We start from the raw sequence: 17,990 nt of genomic DNA, 5'->3' as shown, positions 1-17,990 counted from the left end.
TCCCCCCCCCTCGGCAGCCCCTCCTCCTCCGCACAGTGTCCGGTCTTTCATTTGCCTAAAAGGTATGTTTTTTCTACCGAGCTTTAGAATTTTTAAATTATTATTATTTATTGTTGAATTTAGTTTAGAAACCCTAATTTATGATAAAAAAATAAACGAGTTCAATTCTGAAAACCCTAACTCAACTACATGTTAATTCATTTGAACAACACTAGTAGTCATTATTGAGTTTTAAACACTTATAAACCCTAACACGATTAAGTTTCATTCGTGCTATAAGTAGGTGTGAATATTTAAGTTTGTGATGTGAAAATATGTGAAATATTTTTTAAAAAAAATAGAGTGATATATAACACATTATAATTTTTATAATGTGTTATAATCTAATTTAGGTGAATAAAAAAATAACGTTATCCCTAGACTTCTGTCCAATAATTACATCCAATTCTTTGGACTTATAATATATGATATACGACTCAGATTTGGGCAGGAGACGAAGTTTTCTCCCGGAAATGAGCGTTTATTTTATATTATATGAAAAAAATTGGTACTGAAATTCGTAATTATTGGATCTGTCCTTCTCGGACGGGTTAGGAATATAGTAGTGCATACATCCAACTTTGATACTTTGTATATTTTCATTCTTAAAAGTTTTGGCAGCACGTATTCGTTGTTCTCTGTGTACAATAAGTGTATGTTGTTATACGTTTCGGACTATTGCTAATACGCATAATAACATCCACACAGTGTATAGGGAGAACAGCGGGTAGATGCTGTCGAAATTTTCAAGAAATGAAAATATACAAAGTATACGAAGTTGGATGTAAGCACTACTATATTCTTAATGGATAGAAGCCTTCCTATGACAGCTGCTAGATTGATGTAATTAGTTTCTACGTACGTTCATATATATTTTATGTAGATAAATATTCATATTGTTAAATGATATGTGAATATATGTTTGATGTGTGTTGAATGTACAAGAGTCATGGATGTACTAGTAGTTGTGAGATTAATCATAGTTAATAATTATATATAATTTACAGATGAGGATAATTCCTGACAAATCATGGATAGATATCCCACAGCTTGATAGATTTCATGACACGCGATACAAGGAGGGATGTGACGCCTTCATGCGTTATGCTGAAATAAATCCGAGAAATTTAAGAAGTGGTGCAATGTATTGTCCTTATTGTAGGTGTAGGAATATGAAGCTGCTGAATAGGAATGATATATGGATCCACCAAATAAAATTAGGTTTTGATGAAAATTATAAATATTGGAACTATCATGAGGAAGATATAACTGAAGATGAGGATCCAAATGTGCGTGTTGGTATGTCCGGTGGCCAACAGATAGATGACACAATAACGATGTTGAATGATATTTTTCCTCGACCTACAGAATATGATGTCGATGATGATATCAGAGATAAAAGTGAAGATGATATCGAAGTTGAACCTGAAGAGGTAGGAGATGTCGAAAGTGTCAAAAATTTTGATGATATGCATTCCTCCGTGGAAATAAAGCGAATAATGGAACTACTAGAAGATAGTGAAAAGAACTTATATGATGGATCTACCGAGTACTCCAAATTTTCTTGTATGCTGAAACTCCTACATATTAAGATACTTAGCGGCATGTTAGATAATTATTTCAAAATGGTCCTTGATTTGCTTCGGACAGTAATTCCTAGAGGAGAGAATAGCATACCCCAAACAACTTATCAAGCTGAGAAGATTGTCTCCGCTCTGAGTCTTGATTATAATAAGATTGATGCATGTCCGAATGATTGTATTTTGTACCACAAAGCCAATAAAGACCTTCAAGAGTGTCCAACATGTGGAGTTTCTAGGTGGAAGCAACACACAAATTCTTTAACAAGGATTACAACAGAGACAGATGTAACGTCGAAGAAAATTCCTGCCAAGGTGCTTCGACATTTTCCATTGGCTCCTAGATTGTGAAGATTGTACATGAACAAAGACACAGCAAAGAACGTGAGGTGACACAAGGAAGATCGAGTAGATGATGGCAAAGTGAGACATCCTGCTGATGCTTTAGCTTGGAAGCATGTGGATAAAACTTATCCTCGTTTTGCCGAAGATTGTAGAAATGTAAGAATGAGTCTATCTAGCGATGGATTCAATCCATTTGGGGTAATGAGCTCTAGTTGGTCTATGTGACCAGTTATATTAATGCTATATAATTTACCTCCATTGCTTTGTATGAAACAGCCGTTTATGATACTTTCATTACTGATACCTGGTAAGCACGCTCCAGGTAATGATATTGATGTCTACTTAGAGCTTCTAATTGATGAGCTGAAACAATTATGGTCTGAGGGTATTTTAGCATATGATGCTCATTTAAAAGAGTCGTTTAGATTACATGCTATTCTATTGTGGATGATTAACGCTATTTATCGCACGCATCTCCACGTATTTGTTTGACAAGATTGATCCAGAACTGCATATTCAGGTGACTACTGAGATGACTAGCGTTGCGAGGACGACCAACGCAATGGACGATCTCATGGGGTATGCTATGAAATATTTAGGTGGTGTGATTCCCCATAGCGCATACGGTGGAATCATACGGATCATAAGCTCGATTGGCGATAATTCCGGTGCTAGGCAGAGCAGCGTTCAGATACCTTATTTTTTTATATGTATAAATTCAATTTTGTTTACTATGTTATTAAACACCACATAATTATTTTTCAATTGGACCTTCAGAGTGGAGATATTGGAGGGAGCAACACCCGTTCTCGTAACCGGGATAGAGATGCTATTGACGACGACGAGAGTTGAGGTTTTTTATTTTTGTTAATGTAATAAACATTTTTATTTGTTATAACACTCTACTTTTATTCATGTTGTGTACCCTATCTTAATCATGTGTATTGTTAGTGAACATGTGGTTGGATGTATATATTGGTCCGAATTGATTGATGTATATTTTGGATTGGATGGTTGGATATGTGTATTGTGTATGATGAAATTGTTGGATATGTGCATTGGATGGTTTGATTATATTTGGTTATTAATGTAACTATTATGAATTTTGATTATATTTGGATGATTGGATGTATTCATGTGCATAATGTAATTCTACAGGAAATTGAAAATTTTAAATAAATTTTTTGCTGTAAAAATATCAAACTAGACGGAATTTCTGTTTAGGTTGCCATAACCTAGACAGAAATCCGTCTAGGTTGGTTTTACTACAACCTAGACGGAAAACCGTTTAGGTTGGTTCAACCTAGACGGTTTTCTGTCTAGATTGGCAACCTAGACGAAAAACCGTCTAGATTGCCAACCTAGACGGAATTCCGTCTAGGTTGGCAATTCCGTCTAGGTTGCCAATCTAGACGGAAATTCCATAACCGTCTAGATTGCTTTCCGTCTAGATTGGCAACCTAGACGGAATTCCGTCTAGTTTGCGTCAATCTAGACTAAAATATTCTAGACGGAGCAAACTAGACGGATTTCCGTCTAGATAAACCAATCTAGACGGAACTTAGAGCAACCTAGACAGAAATTTCCGTCTAGGTTGCTCATTTTTCTACTAGTGGTTGTCTTCTGATGGATGTGATTTCCGTGTAGGTTGCTCATTTTTCTACTAGTGGTTGTCTTCTGATGGATGTGATCAATGCAGGCACAACACTGCCATTCGAATATTAGCATGAGAAATTATAGCGAGTATTTTGCAGAATTACAATGACCGCAGCATGCATGTGCATCCGACTGAAGCCTTCCATCGTTGCCGAATGATTTTTCAACGTTAGAGATAACGAACAAGAGCACAAATAACAACTTATTCAACCTTATCTACGTATTTTTCCCTTATGTACCAGGCTCTGTTTGTTTGTCTCTCTGTCTCTGGTAATAAGCACGTTAACTTATAAGTATAACACATTATATTATAAGTATAATATGTTTTCCTATAAGTATAACACGTTATCCTGTAAGTATAGCACGCTATCCTGTAAGTATAGCACGCTATCCTGTAAGTATAGCACGCTATCCTGTAAGTATAGCACGCTATCCTGTAAGTATAGCACGCTATCCTGTAAGTATAGCATGTTATCCTGTAAGTATAACACTTTATCCAGTAAGTATAACACGTTAGCGTGTAAGTATAGCACGTTAACCAGTAAGTATAGCACGTTAACCTATAAGTATATCACGTTATACTGTAAGTATAGCATGTTATCCTATAAGTATAACACTTTAACCTATAAGTATAGCACGTTATCCTGTAACTATAGCACATTATCCTATAAGTATAACATGTTATCCTATAAGTATAGCACGTTAACCAGTAAGAATAGCACGTTAATCTGTAAGTATAGCACATTATCCTATCAGTATATCATGTTATACTGTAAATATATATAGCATGTTATCCTGTAAGTATAACACTTTAACCTATAAGTATAACACATTATCCTATAAGTATAGCACATTATCCAGTAAGTATAGCACGTTATCCTGTAAATATAACATGTTAACCAGTAAGTATAACACATTAACTAGTAAGTATAGCACGTTAACCTGTAAGTATAATACGTTATCTTGTAAGTATAACACGTTATCCTGTAAGTATAACACATTATCCTGTAAGTATAGCACGTTATCCTGTAAGTATAGCACATTATACTATAAGTATAGCACATTATCTGTAAGTATAACACGTTATTTTGTAAGTATTACATGTTATCCTATAAGTATAGCACGTTATCCTGTAAGTATATCACATTATATTGTAAGTATAGCACGTTATCCTGTAACTATAACACTTTAACCTGTAAGTATAATATGTTATCCTGTAAGTATAACACATTATCCTGTAAGTATAACACGTTATCCTGTAAGTATAGTACATTAACCAGTAAGTATAGCACGTTAGCCTATAAGTATAACATGTTAACCAGTAAGTATAACACGTTAACCTGTAAGTATAACACGTTATTTTGTAAGTATGACACATTATCCTTTAAGTATAACATGTTATCCTGTAAGTATAACACATTATCCTGTAAGTATAACACGTTAACCAGTAAGTATAGCACGTGCTATACTTACAGGATAACGTGCTATACTTACAAAATAACATGTTATACTTACAAAATAACGTGTTAAACTTACAGAATAACATGCTATACTTACAGAGTTTTATGCTATACTTATAGGATAACGTGTTATACTTACAAGTAATGTTTTTCATACTATACTTACATGTTATCATTCTATACTAAAATAAAATTTAACTAAAATTTCATCAATTATAACAAATTTAACTAATTTTTATTAATTCATGAATAATAATGAGAAAATTAGTGTGAAATAATAATGTGAAATTAATGGGTGGTTAATTACAAAACCTCATTTAACTAACATTTTATCAAAAGTAACAAATTTTAATAATTTTTATGAATTCATGTTATATTTACAGGATAACGTGCTATACTTACAGGATAATGTGTTATACTTATAGAGTTTCATGCTATATATACTTACAAAATAACGTGCTATACTTATAGGATAATACGTTATACTTACAGGATAACGTGTTATACTTACAAGATATGCATGAGTTAATCTACATTCAGTACGCTACACTTTTCAATTCATTGACAGTTGCTTGATTACCTCAAAATTAGCTTACAAACATTTGAGTTTTTAGCTTACAAAACACTATTGAGAACATCCGCGACCGCTTCCGATAGCACAGGATAATCGCGTGAGGCATTCATGATCAATGCTGAACAAATGACCAAAATCCTCGAAGACGCTCTGGCTAAGCAGAAAGAGAATTTTAAATTCGAAATGGAAATAACCGTGCAACGGATAAGGGAACTACATGATTAAGAGATTCAAGCCTTATCAAATCAGATTGGTGAATCTAGCTATCGTAATGCTACCAATCAAGAAGATAATGATTCAGACGTTGAAGAAAATATCAATGATGATACCTCTTCTGTTGACCAAAATGCTGAGGATGGTCCCACCGAGGATGATAACGTCGGGGGTGGTCTAGTTATTCCTCCCTGAAATCGCCCGAAGAAGAGTACGGGCGAAGATGAGATGATGAAAGAGCTGGAAAATAAGGTCAATGCCTTAATGTCCATTCAAGAAGTGAAGAAAACGGGTATTTCATATCCCTACCCAAGGGAGTGGGAGTCAACCCCATATCTGGCGAAGTTTAATCTAATTAACTTCACGCTGTTCGATGGAAAGGGCTCCCTATTCAACACCTAATTTACTTTAAGTCCCATCTAGGTGTGATCTCCGGTAATGAACCCTTGATGGTCCGGTCATTCGTTGACACCCTTCACGGAGCTACCTTCGATTGGTACTACCGTCTTAAGCCAGAAAGTATCGATAGCTGAGATGACATAGAGAGCTCATTCCTGAAAAACTTCTTCAATGATGACATCGAAGTGTCGACCGGAGCCCTTTTGAACGAAAAGCAAAAGGACGGGGAGTTAGTTGACAGCTTTGTTAAACGTTTTCGTAACAAGACGATGAATTGCCAAAATTCAGTCATGAAGGAATTCATCCTCCAAACCTGTCATAATAATATTTTCATTGACGTCCCAGAAGCCCTGAGGATCGTGCCATCCACAATATGAAAAGAATTAAAACTATACGGGGAACATGCCGAACATTTTCTCAAAAGAACCTTGAAAGAGGCCAACCGACGATTAAACCCCCGAACTCGAATTTTGCTTCTCGTGGTAAGGAAAAGGCATCTGTAACAGCTGTTGATACAAATCATACGTCATAATACCAACCTTAGAAGAAGCGAAGGACCCTAGATTCAAGACTCCAAAAAGAGTACTCCTTTAAGGATGAAGAGGTTCTGACTATCTTCAAATACCTCCATGAAAACAACAAAATCAAGCTGTCACCTATTACGAATCAGAAGGAAGCTAACAACACTTTGGATCTAAAGTACTACGCGTACCACATGAGGATCCTTCAACCCATCAATGCTTGCTTCTCTCTTAAAAACAATATTCAAGATTTGGTTGACGCCGGCATCATAACGTCGAAATAAACCGAATGAGAACGATTCACTCCGAAAAGTATATGAGTATAAATTACTCCTTTCCAGACTCTGACAAGTATAATAGTATAAACTGCTTCTCCCTATCATCTGACAGGTATACGAGATTAAACTGCTTCCCTTATTTCTAATAACGGGAAGTTCCAGGAGAATATTACTCTTAATATTCTTAAGGATAATCCAATAATGTGGCCGAATACAATTGGATTCAGGTTCACCAAAGAGCTGGGGGGTGGGATACTTCAATGTATTTCAAAGGGAAGTTCCGAAAGGATACTATACATGGTATTCTTAAGGATAACCCAAAACCAATTATTCATGATGAAAACTAGTCATTGGAATAATTCATTCCTAATTTTGATTAAGAACCTCCCACTATGGCTATTTAATTATTTCTAAGATGATTAAAACCCACCCATTGTAATTTTCCGAGCACTCTTTCGTCGAGATGAGATTCAATAACTTCATCCCGTCAATCTTTCCTTACGAAACTCCCATAGTGTAACTATGGAGTGCATGGTAATTCACGGTACTCCACTATAAAGTCTCTCACTGATCAAATTAACTGACGGTGGATCTACCAAAATTCTTTTGGCTGAGTCCATCCAAACTCTCATTGTGTTGGTGCACTTAACACTCCCAATGATAAACTCCTAACATGGTACTCAAAAGTTCAAGCTACTGATCCATGGTATTTAGCAAACCCCTTTCGTGTTAAGTCATGGTCACTTGACACCAAAAACCCCTACCGAGTGATTTGTACAAGTCAACATTCTTACTGTTATTTGTACCCCACTCCCACTACTTGTTTGGTCAAACCTTTCTATAGTTAGGATCAAAATCAAAATCTCCTCTCAATTCCTTTCGTGAACGAGAGGTTCACTTTCAAATCGAGTGATCAAACCTTCCTATAGTTAGGATCATCTCATACCTCCCACTTGGTCAAATCTTTCTACAATTAGGGCCAAAACTAGAGTTCTCTCTCGATAAATGAGAAATCCACCTTCAGATTGAGTAATCAAACCTTCCGATAGTTAGGGTTATCCGAATCTTTTTTGATTCTCGGAGTGAAGATCTCACTTTGAATTTCTTTTGCACCCGGAGATGGAATATAAAATTTTTTCTTTTTAGCATCTGGTTCGTCTTTGCCCCAAGAGAAGACACCACTTTCCAACACCAAAATCTATGTCTTACGCGTATGGGGGACTTTATCTTGATCCCTAATTAAAGATAAGTCTGCATCTAACACATGTTACAGGATGGTCCGTTCCCACGAAAACGATCAAGTCTACGTATTCAACAGCGTAGCATAAAAAATCCATGTCTTTCATGCATGGAGAATTTTATCCCGAATCCTAAGTAGAGATAAGTCAGCGCCTGTTTGTTGGAAAATTTGTAATAATTAAAATAAAAAAAATTTGATTTGTATTCTCTCGATTTCAATTACAATTTGGATTTCCGATTACAAAAGAGAGGAGAATGATTCGAATTCTCCCCTTTGTTTAATTCTGGGTTCTTTATAGTAGCGATGAGATGCCTCCTTCGAATGCTTGCGTCAAGTTTACTTCTCGTTGACGATCCGAACATCTTATTTCACTGGAACAATATCTTCTCCTCACGATTTGACGTTATGGAGGACTTACGTGGCAAGTTTGAAACTCTGAACGAATTGATAACTCAGAGCGAGTTTAAACTCTTGTAAAAGAGTTGATTGATCTTAACCGTAATTGGTTAGGAGAGCCAAGCATGAAGATAGCCCCAAGAATCTGTTGTCGAGAAGATGATTTGAAGAATCTGATCTGATCTCTAGATCTCCAAGATCCTCCAAGATCCAAAGATATCCCCCCTCTCCGCCTGATCGCCCAAGCCGAAGAGCCCCCCCAACTAAACTGATTTTTTAGTTATTTATAGGAGATTAATGGGTGTAACCGCCCTCTTAATTCACTCCTAAGTGGGGCTAAATAGGGTATAACCGCCTCCTTAATCCGTTCCTAAGTGGGGGCGGAAATCCCTCAGATCATGGGGAGAAAACGGTTTCTGGAACCGTTTAACTCGTGTTTGAACGAGTCAAACACAGGTCCTGCATTCTGGAATGAAATCTACATTTGAACACAGTGTTTGCAAGCTGCGTTGGTCAACAGATGGAACCTGCGTTGGCAGCAGTTAGATGCTGCGTTTGGTAGTGGTTGGAAGCTGCGTTTTGCAGCATTTAGGAGCTGCGTTTGGCAGCGAATGAAAGCTGCGTTTGCAGCATTTAGGAGGTGCGTTTGGCAGCGAATGAAAGTTGCATTTGAAGCATTTAGGAGCTGCATTTGGCAGCGAATGAAACCTATGTTTGCAGCATTTAGGAGCTGCATTTGGCAGCAAATGAAAGATGCATTTGCAGCATTTAGGAGCTGCGTTTGCATAGCTTTGACTCTGGAATGGGACCACTTGTGCTTCACCTCTGGGATGCAGGGATGAGTCCTGCATCTTGGATTGAAGAGATCGTTGACTTGTAATCTCTTCTGTCAGAGCGTCATGATGATCGTTGTTTTGTAATCTTCGCTTTAGCTCTTTAAAATGTGAGAGTCATCATATTGCAACTCTCATTATTGGTTGTGAAGACCATTGATCAAAGCTTTCATCGGTTGTCGTGAAGGTCGTTGATTTGTAACATTCATCGATCTACGTGAAAGTCTTCAATTTGTAGTCTTCTGAAAGCTGATGAATTGTAACTTCCATCATTGGTGTTTGATAGGGATTAGCTATATGCTGTAATTTTTAGATAGCCTACAGCACCTAACACACGTTGCCGATTAGTCTTTTACCGTAAAAAGGATAAAATCTCATGTATTCAACATCGTGATAGGCTGTTATTAATAGCGCCAAAATCCGTGTCTTACACGCACATGGAATTTTGTCCCGAATCCTAAGTAGGGATAAGTCAGCAGCTAACACGCGTTGTCGGTTAGTCTTTTACCGTAAAAAAGTACAAAAGCCCACATATTCAACATCGTGGGAGACTATTATTAATAACACCAAAATCCGTGTATTATACGCACGGGGATTTTATCCCGAATTCTAAGTAGGGATAAGTCAGAGCCTAACACGTGTTGCCGATTAGTCTTTTACCGGAAAAAGAACAAAAGCCCACATATTCAATATCGCGGCAGGCCGTTACTAATAACACCAAAATCCGTGCCTTACACGCACGGGGAATTTTATTCTGAATCCTAAGTAGGGATAAGTCAGCGCCTAACACGTGTTGCCGGTTAGTCTTTTACCGTAAAAAAGATAAAAGCCTACGTATTCAATATCATGCTAGGTCGTTATTAATAACGCTAAAATCCGTGCCTTACACACTGTTTGTGGAAAAATTTGCAGTAAAAGAAATGAAGGAAAATTGATATGTATTCCTTTAATCTCGATTACAATTGGATTTCCTGATTACAAAAGAAAAGAGAATGATCTGGATTCTCCCCTTTGTTTAATTCTGGGTTCTTCACGGTGGCGATGGAGTGCCTCCCTCGAATGCTCGCGTCGAGTTTGCTCTCCGTTGACGATCCGAATATCTTGATTCACTGGAACGTGGTCTTCTCCTCACGATTTGACGTTGTGGAGAACTCTGAACGAGTTTAAAACTCTATGAAAGAGTTGATTTAACCGAAAGTCGGTTATAAGCCAAGGATGAAGAAGATCTTGTTGCAGATCTCCCAAGCTCCAGAAATGCTCTAAGGATCCTGTTGACGAGCCAAGAAGTTCCAACCGACCGCCCCCCGAAAGATCCAGCCCCGAACTAAGTTGATTTCTTAGTTATTTATAGGGGATTAAGGGGTATAACCACCTCCTTAATTCGCTCCTAAGTGGGGCTAATGCGATGTAACCGCCCCTTAAATCACTCCTGAGTGGAGTTGTGATCCCCTCAGATCGTGGGAAACGGTTTTGGAACCGTTCAGCTCGTGTTTGAACGAGTCAAACGCAGGCCCGCGTTCTGACGTGAATTCTGCATTCAAACGCAGTGTCTGGAAGCTTAAACGCATCATCTGGAAGCTCGGACGCAGCAATTAGAAGCTGCGTTTGCAGTGTTGGAATCTACGTCTGAGCTGCGTTTGCAGCGATTTGGAAGCTGCGTCTGGCGGTGATTTGAACTGCGTTTGGCGGCGATTTGAGTTGCGTTTGGCAGCGATTTGAGCTGCATCTGGCAGCGATTAGAGCTGCGTCAGGCAGTGATTTGAGCTGCGTTTGGCGGCGCGTCTTGATGCTGGTATGCGGGGAGGACTTCCACGTCTTGATTTGAAGAGACCGTCGATTTGTAGTCTCTTTCTATCGAAGTTTTGCAAAGATCGTCATTTTGTAATCTTTACGTTAGCTCTTTGATATGCAAGAGTTGTCAGATTATAACTCTCGATGTTGATTGTGAAGGCTGTTAAACTAGAGCTCTCATCGGTTGTCGTGAAGGTCGTCAGATTGTAACCTTCAACGATCTACGTGAAAGTCTTCAAATTGTAGCCTTCTGGAAGTCGTCAGATTGTAACTTCCATCATCGGTGTTTGATGGGGATCAGCTATCTATTATGATTTTTAGACAGCCTACAGAACCCCCTCCAAAGTTTTCGAAAGTTCGCGGTTGACTGGGACGAATTTTCGGAATACTTTGGATCTCAACTCTGATCTTGGAGCTGTTGATTCCTTGTGGTAAAGGATTTGTTCTCTGCACTTGCTTCGAAGGCATCTTGGTTGAAGGGATTTGTCACATAGGGCCTGTGTATGCGCCATAATCCTGCTTCTGGAATGTGGGGGTGGATCCTGCATTTTGAACTTGAGATGCAGGTCTCACCCTTGCATGTTGAATTTGGAACACAGGTGTGACCTCGGCGTTTGGTTTTTGCATCGCGGGTCTGACCTCAACGTTTTGACTTAAGACATGGAAGTGGCTAAGTCTTTGAGACTTGTCTTTGGCTCATCTGTTTTAAGTCTCAACTTGGCTTGATCAAACTCGATAATCAGAGTTTCAACGGTCGTTCCAGTGAGATGAACGTCGGATTGCACCACCACTTCTTCGTCAGAGAAGCTTGTCCCCAGCGGAGTCGCCATCTTTTGTTTGTTGGAAATTTGCAGTAAAAAGACAGTGAAAGAAAATTTGACTTGTATTCCTCTCAAAATCAATTACAATTTGGATTCCGATTACAAAAGAGAGGAGAATGAATTTGATTCTCCCCTTTATTTAAAACTGGGTTCTTCACGGTGGCGATGAGATGCCTCCCTCGAATGCTCGCGTCGAGTTTGCTTCTCGTTGACGATCCGAACGTCTTGATTCACTGGAACGATGTCTTCTCCTCACGATTTGACGATGTGGAGAACTTGCGTGGCAAGTTTGAAAATAACTCTTAACGAGTTGTTAACTCTGAACGAGTTTTTAGAAGAACTTGCAGAGCAAGTTTTGAACTCTGATCGAGTTGATAACTCTGACGAGTTTTGGAAGAACTTGCAGAGCAAGTTTTGAACTCTGATCGAGTTGATAACTCTGAACGAGTTTGAACTCTTGAAAAAGAGTTGATTTGAACCGAAAGTTCGGTTAATAAGCCAAGGAAGAAGCTCCTGTTGCTGGTCTCCAAAACTCCAACAATTCCCTTCCAAAGTTAGCCGAAGATCTCTCCTTTGCTGCCCAAAAAGAAGGATCCCAGAGCCCAGAGCCAAAAAAGCCTCGAACTCAGTTGAGTTTCTGATATTTATAGGGGATTACCGGTGGTAACTGCCCCCTTAATCCACTCTTAAGTGGGGCGAAAATCCCTCAAATCGTGGGGAAAAACAGTTCCCGGAACTGTTCATTACGTGCATTGAACGAGTCAAACGCTGAAAAATAGCGTTCAGGGCCCGAACTCTGCGTTTTTAGACTAAAAACGCAGAGTTGGGCCTATTTTAGTATCTGAACGCACAGGCCGCTCAGCGTAATGAAGGCTAAAAACGCACGTGATGAACTCTGAGACGCAGAGTTGGCTGAAAACGCACAATTCGTGCTGTAAACGCACAGTTGGGCCGTAAACGCACAGTTGGCCTGTTTCAGGCTAAAAACGCACAGTTGAGCAGAGTTTGGCCTGTTTAAAGGCTGAAAACGCACAGTTCGTGCTGTTTTGGAGATTAACTCTGCGTTTTAGGCTGAAAACGCAGAGTTGAGCCTGTTTTAGGCTGAAAACGCATAGTTCGTGCTGTTTTAGATATTAACTCTGCGTTTTGATGTTAAAAACGCAGAGTTGAGCCTGTTAACGGCTGAAAACGCACAGTTGTGCTGTTTTAGAGATTAACTCTGCGTTTTGATGTTGAAAACGTAGAGTTGAGCATGTGTGCTTTGACTCTGTAATGCAGAGGCGAACCTTAGGCGGGCTTGGCGGGCTTCAGGTTAAGTCCAATGTTCTGACGAAGTCCAGTCTTGCAGACGGTCTTCAGAACATTACTTGCTACGAAGAACAGGTCATAACTTTCAAACCGTACGTCGGAATTGGACGAATTACATATGAAAATCGGCTATCTCGACGAGACGGGGCCATCCGAACCAAGCCGAAGGCTTCGGTTTGCTTCCTCCGTTTCGCCAAATTCCTTACGGTTTGAGAGATATCTGTGTTCTAATATGAAGAGACCGTCAATTTGTAGTCTCTTTTGCTAGAGCTTTGCACAAATCGATGTTGATTATGAAGGCTGTTTGATTAGAGCTTCCATCAGTTGTCGTGAAGGTCATCAGATTGTAACCTTCAGCGATCTACATGAAAGTCTTCAAATTGTAGCCTTCTGGAAGTCGTCAGATTGTAACTTCCATCATCGGTGTTTGATGGGGGATCAACTATCTATTGTGATTTTTAGACAGCCTACAGAACCCCCTCCAAAGTTTTCGAAAGTTCGCGGTTGACTGGGATGAATTTTTGGAATACTTTGGATCTCAACTCTGATCTTGGAGGTGTTGATTTTTTGTCACAAAGGAGTTGTTCTCTGCACTCGCTTCGAAGGTAGCTTGGTTGAAGGGATTTTCCTTGCAGGACCTGTGTGAAGGTATGCGCCATAATCCTGCTTCTGGAATGTGGGGGTGGACCCTGCATTTTGAACTTGAGATGCGGGTTTCACCTTTGCATGTTGAATTTGGAATGCGAGTGTGACCTCGGCGTTCGGTTTTTGTATCGCGGGTCTGACCTCAACGTTTTGACTTAGGACATGGGAGTGGCTTCCGTGCATCTTTGACTAAGTCTTTGAGACTTGTCTTTGGCGCATCTGTCTTAAGTCTCGGCTCACATCCATTAAGCTGATGGACCTACAAACGTGCATAGGATTTTTGGCAAACCCTCAGCCATCAACGGATTTGATAAGCCTTTACCGACTACCGTTTGAGTCGGGCTAGCATGTGAATTATCTAGGTCCGTTCCACATGTAACGTTGTGCTAAGAGAATGAATCCTCTTAGACTTGATGCTATGATTTCGAATACATAGACTTTGTCATTTTCACGGAAAAAGACTAACCGGCAACGCGTGTTAGGCGTAGACTTATCTCTATTTAGGGATCGAGATAAAGTCCCCCATGCGTGTTAATCCACTGGGGATTTTATAATGACAACTTGCTATTCTTGTTGAAAAAGGATTAACAAGTTCATTGGGGGGTTTGACTGTTAGAGGTGTGATGTTAACTTAACAGTATTTTTATGGACTTATCGCTCTGTTGACGAGAGTCGATAAGTGAAAAGTGTTGCGATCGGAGCAACTTTGAGGACTTATCGCTCTATTGACGAGAGTCGATAAGTTGATTTTGTCAGAGGTGTAGTGTTAACGTGACAAGAAAGATATTGCTATGGAAGCAATTTTGAGAACTTATCGCTCAATTGGAGAGAGTCGATAAGTTGATTTGGTCGTCAGAGGTGTGGTGTTAACTTGACGAGTTTGTGGACCTATCGCTCTATTGAAGAGAGTCGATAAGTTGATTTGGTCGTCAGAGGTGTGGTGTTAACTTGACGAGTTTGTGGACCTATCGCTCTATTGAAGAGAGTCGATAAGTGGATTTTGTCAGAGGTGTAGTGTTAACGTGACAAGAAGAATATTGCTATGGAAGCAATTTTGAGGACTTATCGCTCTATTGGAGAGAGTCGATAAGTGGATTTTTGTCAGAGGTGTAGTGTTAACGTGACAAGAAAGATATTGCTATGGAAGCAATTTTGAGAACTTATCGCTCTATTGGAGAGAGTCGATAAGTGGATTTTTGTCAGAGGTGTAGTGTTAACGTGACAGGATTTGTGTTGCAATTGGAGCAACTTTGGGGACTTATCATCCTATTGACGAGGATTGATAAGTGGGTTTTGTCAGAGGTGTAGTATTAACGTGACAGGATTTGTGTTGCAATTGGAGCAACTTTGGGGACTTATCATCCTATTGACGAGGATTGATAAGTGGGTTTTGTCAGAGGTGTATTGTTAACGTGACAAGAATTTGGAGTGATGCAAACTGAATGCATACTCTGTGGGGATGATGATCGTCAGAAGTGTAATGTTAACTCGACGATGTGAAAGATTCGTTACTCTTAATCCAATGGATTCCAAATAACCAACCCCCAGTCTTGATTAAGGCTTAGCAGGGGAAGAAAAAGAGGTAGACAAGGCACATCATCTAGTGGGGCACTATCCATGAAGTCGGAATAGAATCACATCACCAGGTAGGCCATTATCTGACGAGTTTGACTATCAGAGGTAATTGTTAACGTGATAGTTGTTGGAGGTCCGACATCCTACTGAAGAGGATTAGCTTCAGTGGCCGTAGTATCTTCCCCTTCTGACTGAGGAGATTGGACTTGGTCCGATTGCTCTGGAGAAGGTTGGGCTTGATCCGATTGCTCAGGTTGATCCTGCCTACTTTGTTCTTCAGCTTTGATCCTGGCAATGATTTTTTGAGCCTGCTCGCCTTGAGAGATTAGTTGTCTCCAAGAACGGCATTCTACAACTCCTATTCGGGCTAGGAGATCGGTTTGCAAGTTGTGTCGACAGGTCTCTACTAAGGTAGATTGTGTCATACCTGACGAACACCGGAGAACCATGGATCGGAACCTTTTGACGAAGGCTTTGATGGACTCCCTCTTCTTCTGCTTAGTGGCGAGAAGGGTATGAATGGAGACTTCTGTATCCTCTTCAAAGAATCTTGACAGGAAGAGTCTCTCTAGATCCGCCCACTTTTGGATACAGCCCGCAGGCAGTTTCCTGAACCATTCAAAGGCAATTCCCTTGAGGGTGCCAATGAACAATCGAGCCAGTATGGCATCGTTCGATATTATATTTCCAGTCTGTGACTTGAAATGATAAATATGTTGGTTCGGTGATCCCGTGCCGTCAAAAGTTTGTAGCGTCGGGACCTCGAACTTTGGAGGATAAGGGGCTGCATCCCATTCGGCAGGATAGGGTCTGATAACTCCCTCATCTTGGAGCTCGCTTCTGTTAGCAATGGCTTTGAGGCGGGCTTCCAATTCTTCCATTTTGGCAAACTGAAGATTCTGCTCGTTCTCAGTCTCTCTTCCTTTATCAGAGGAAGATTCGAGGCTGTGGGCTTCTTGGTCAGAAACCGCATCATCAACTACTTTTCCCTTCCCTTTGCTTGTGTGAGGTTCTCCGGGAAGATTCTTGCCTAAGCGGTGAATCTGTCTCTTGAGATTTGGCCTTGTCTGCGACGATTTGAGTCAACATGGCCATGAGTTCATTGATGGCCTCCTGCTGAGATTTGAGCATGGCTTCCTGTTCATCAAGTCTCTTTGAAAGGTCTTCCGAATGTTCTGCCATGTGGACGAAGCTCTCATGCCCAACGAAAGAGCTTGATGATTGGGACTCCGCAATGGCTGAGTGTTCATCATCGGAATTAGTTTCTCTAGCTAAACTCCGATAGTTGATAGGAGGAATGGCTCCTGTTCAAGTCCGAGTACGTTGGTAGATTCCTTCAAACTCGTTAGTGATTTCTCTGATGCTTGGCGAACGATCTGTCTCTGACTCGTCAGAACTAAGGGTTGATGATCTCTCTTTACCAACCATGTTAGAAGTGACTCCAAGGTATTCAACCTCTAAAGTCTTCTTCTTGTGATGATGTCGTCGATTATTGAGCAAAACGACATTCGTCGGTCGGTTGAACATTGACAGCAATTCCCGCAAGTCAGAGACTTGGGATGAACCTCTCACAGAGCGTGAGGGTAGAGATGGAACCCCCTGTCCATTAAAGGATGAGACTGGCTCCTGGTGAACATGGATCTTGAGTCCACGTTGATCTTTTTGAACACGACGAATCGCATCGTGTTCTGAAGAAGAAACACGAGGGTCGTGTTCTGTTTTACTAACGCTAGACCGAAGTCTGTGTTTTGTTGATGAAACGTACCTTTGCCGGTTGCGTTTTTGTTGGTTAACGCAGTTTGTAAGTCCGCGTTTTGGATCTTGAACGCACTCCTGAGAGTTGCGTTTTGGTTCTGAAACGCACTCCTGAGAGTTGCGTTCTGCCAAATCAACGCAGTTTTGAAGGCTGCATTTTGATTGCACAACGCACCACTGAGGGCTGCGTTTGGCATAAACTGAGTCCACTCCTTTAGAGGTGGGGCTGCTCGAGTAATCTCGGCGGCTGAAGGAGAGGGTTTCCTTTGGCATAGGAGCAACCTTTGGAGCTTTAGTCTCCTTGGCACCTCTCACAGAGCGTGAGGGTAGAGATGGAACCCCCTGTCCGTTAAAGGATGGGACTGGTTCTTGGTAAACATGAATTTTAAATCCATGTTGATCATTTTGAACACGACGAATCACATCGTGTTCCAAAGAAGGAACACGAGGGTCGTGTTTAGCTTGATTAACGCAAGACCAAAGTCTGCGTTTTGCTAGTGAAACGCAGTCCTGCGATCTGCGTTCGGATTCAGAAACGCACTCCTGAGAGTTGCGTTCAGT

Source organism: Asparagus officinalis, chromosome 3, assembly GCF_001876935.1.
Source record: "Asparagus officinalis chromosome 3, Aspof.V1, whole genome shotgun sequence".
NCBI classification, from domain to species: domain Eukaryota; kingdom Viridiplantae; phylum Streptophyta; class Magnoliopsida; order Asparagales; family Asparagaceae; genus Asparagus; species Asparagus officinalis.
This window is presented reverse-complemented; position numbering follows the sequence as displayed.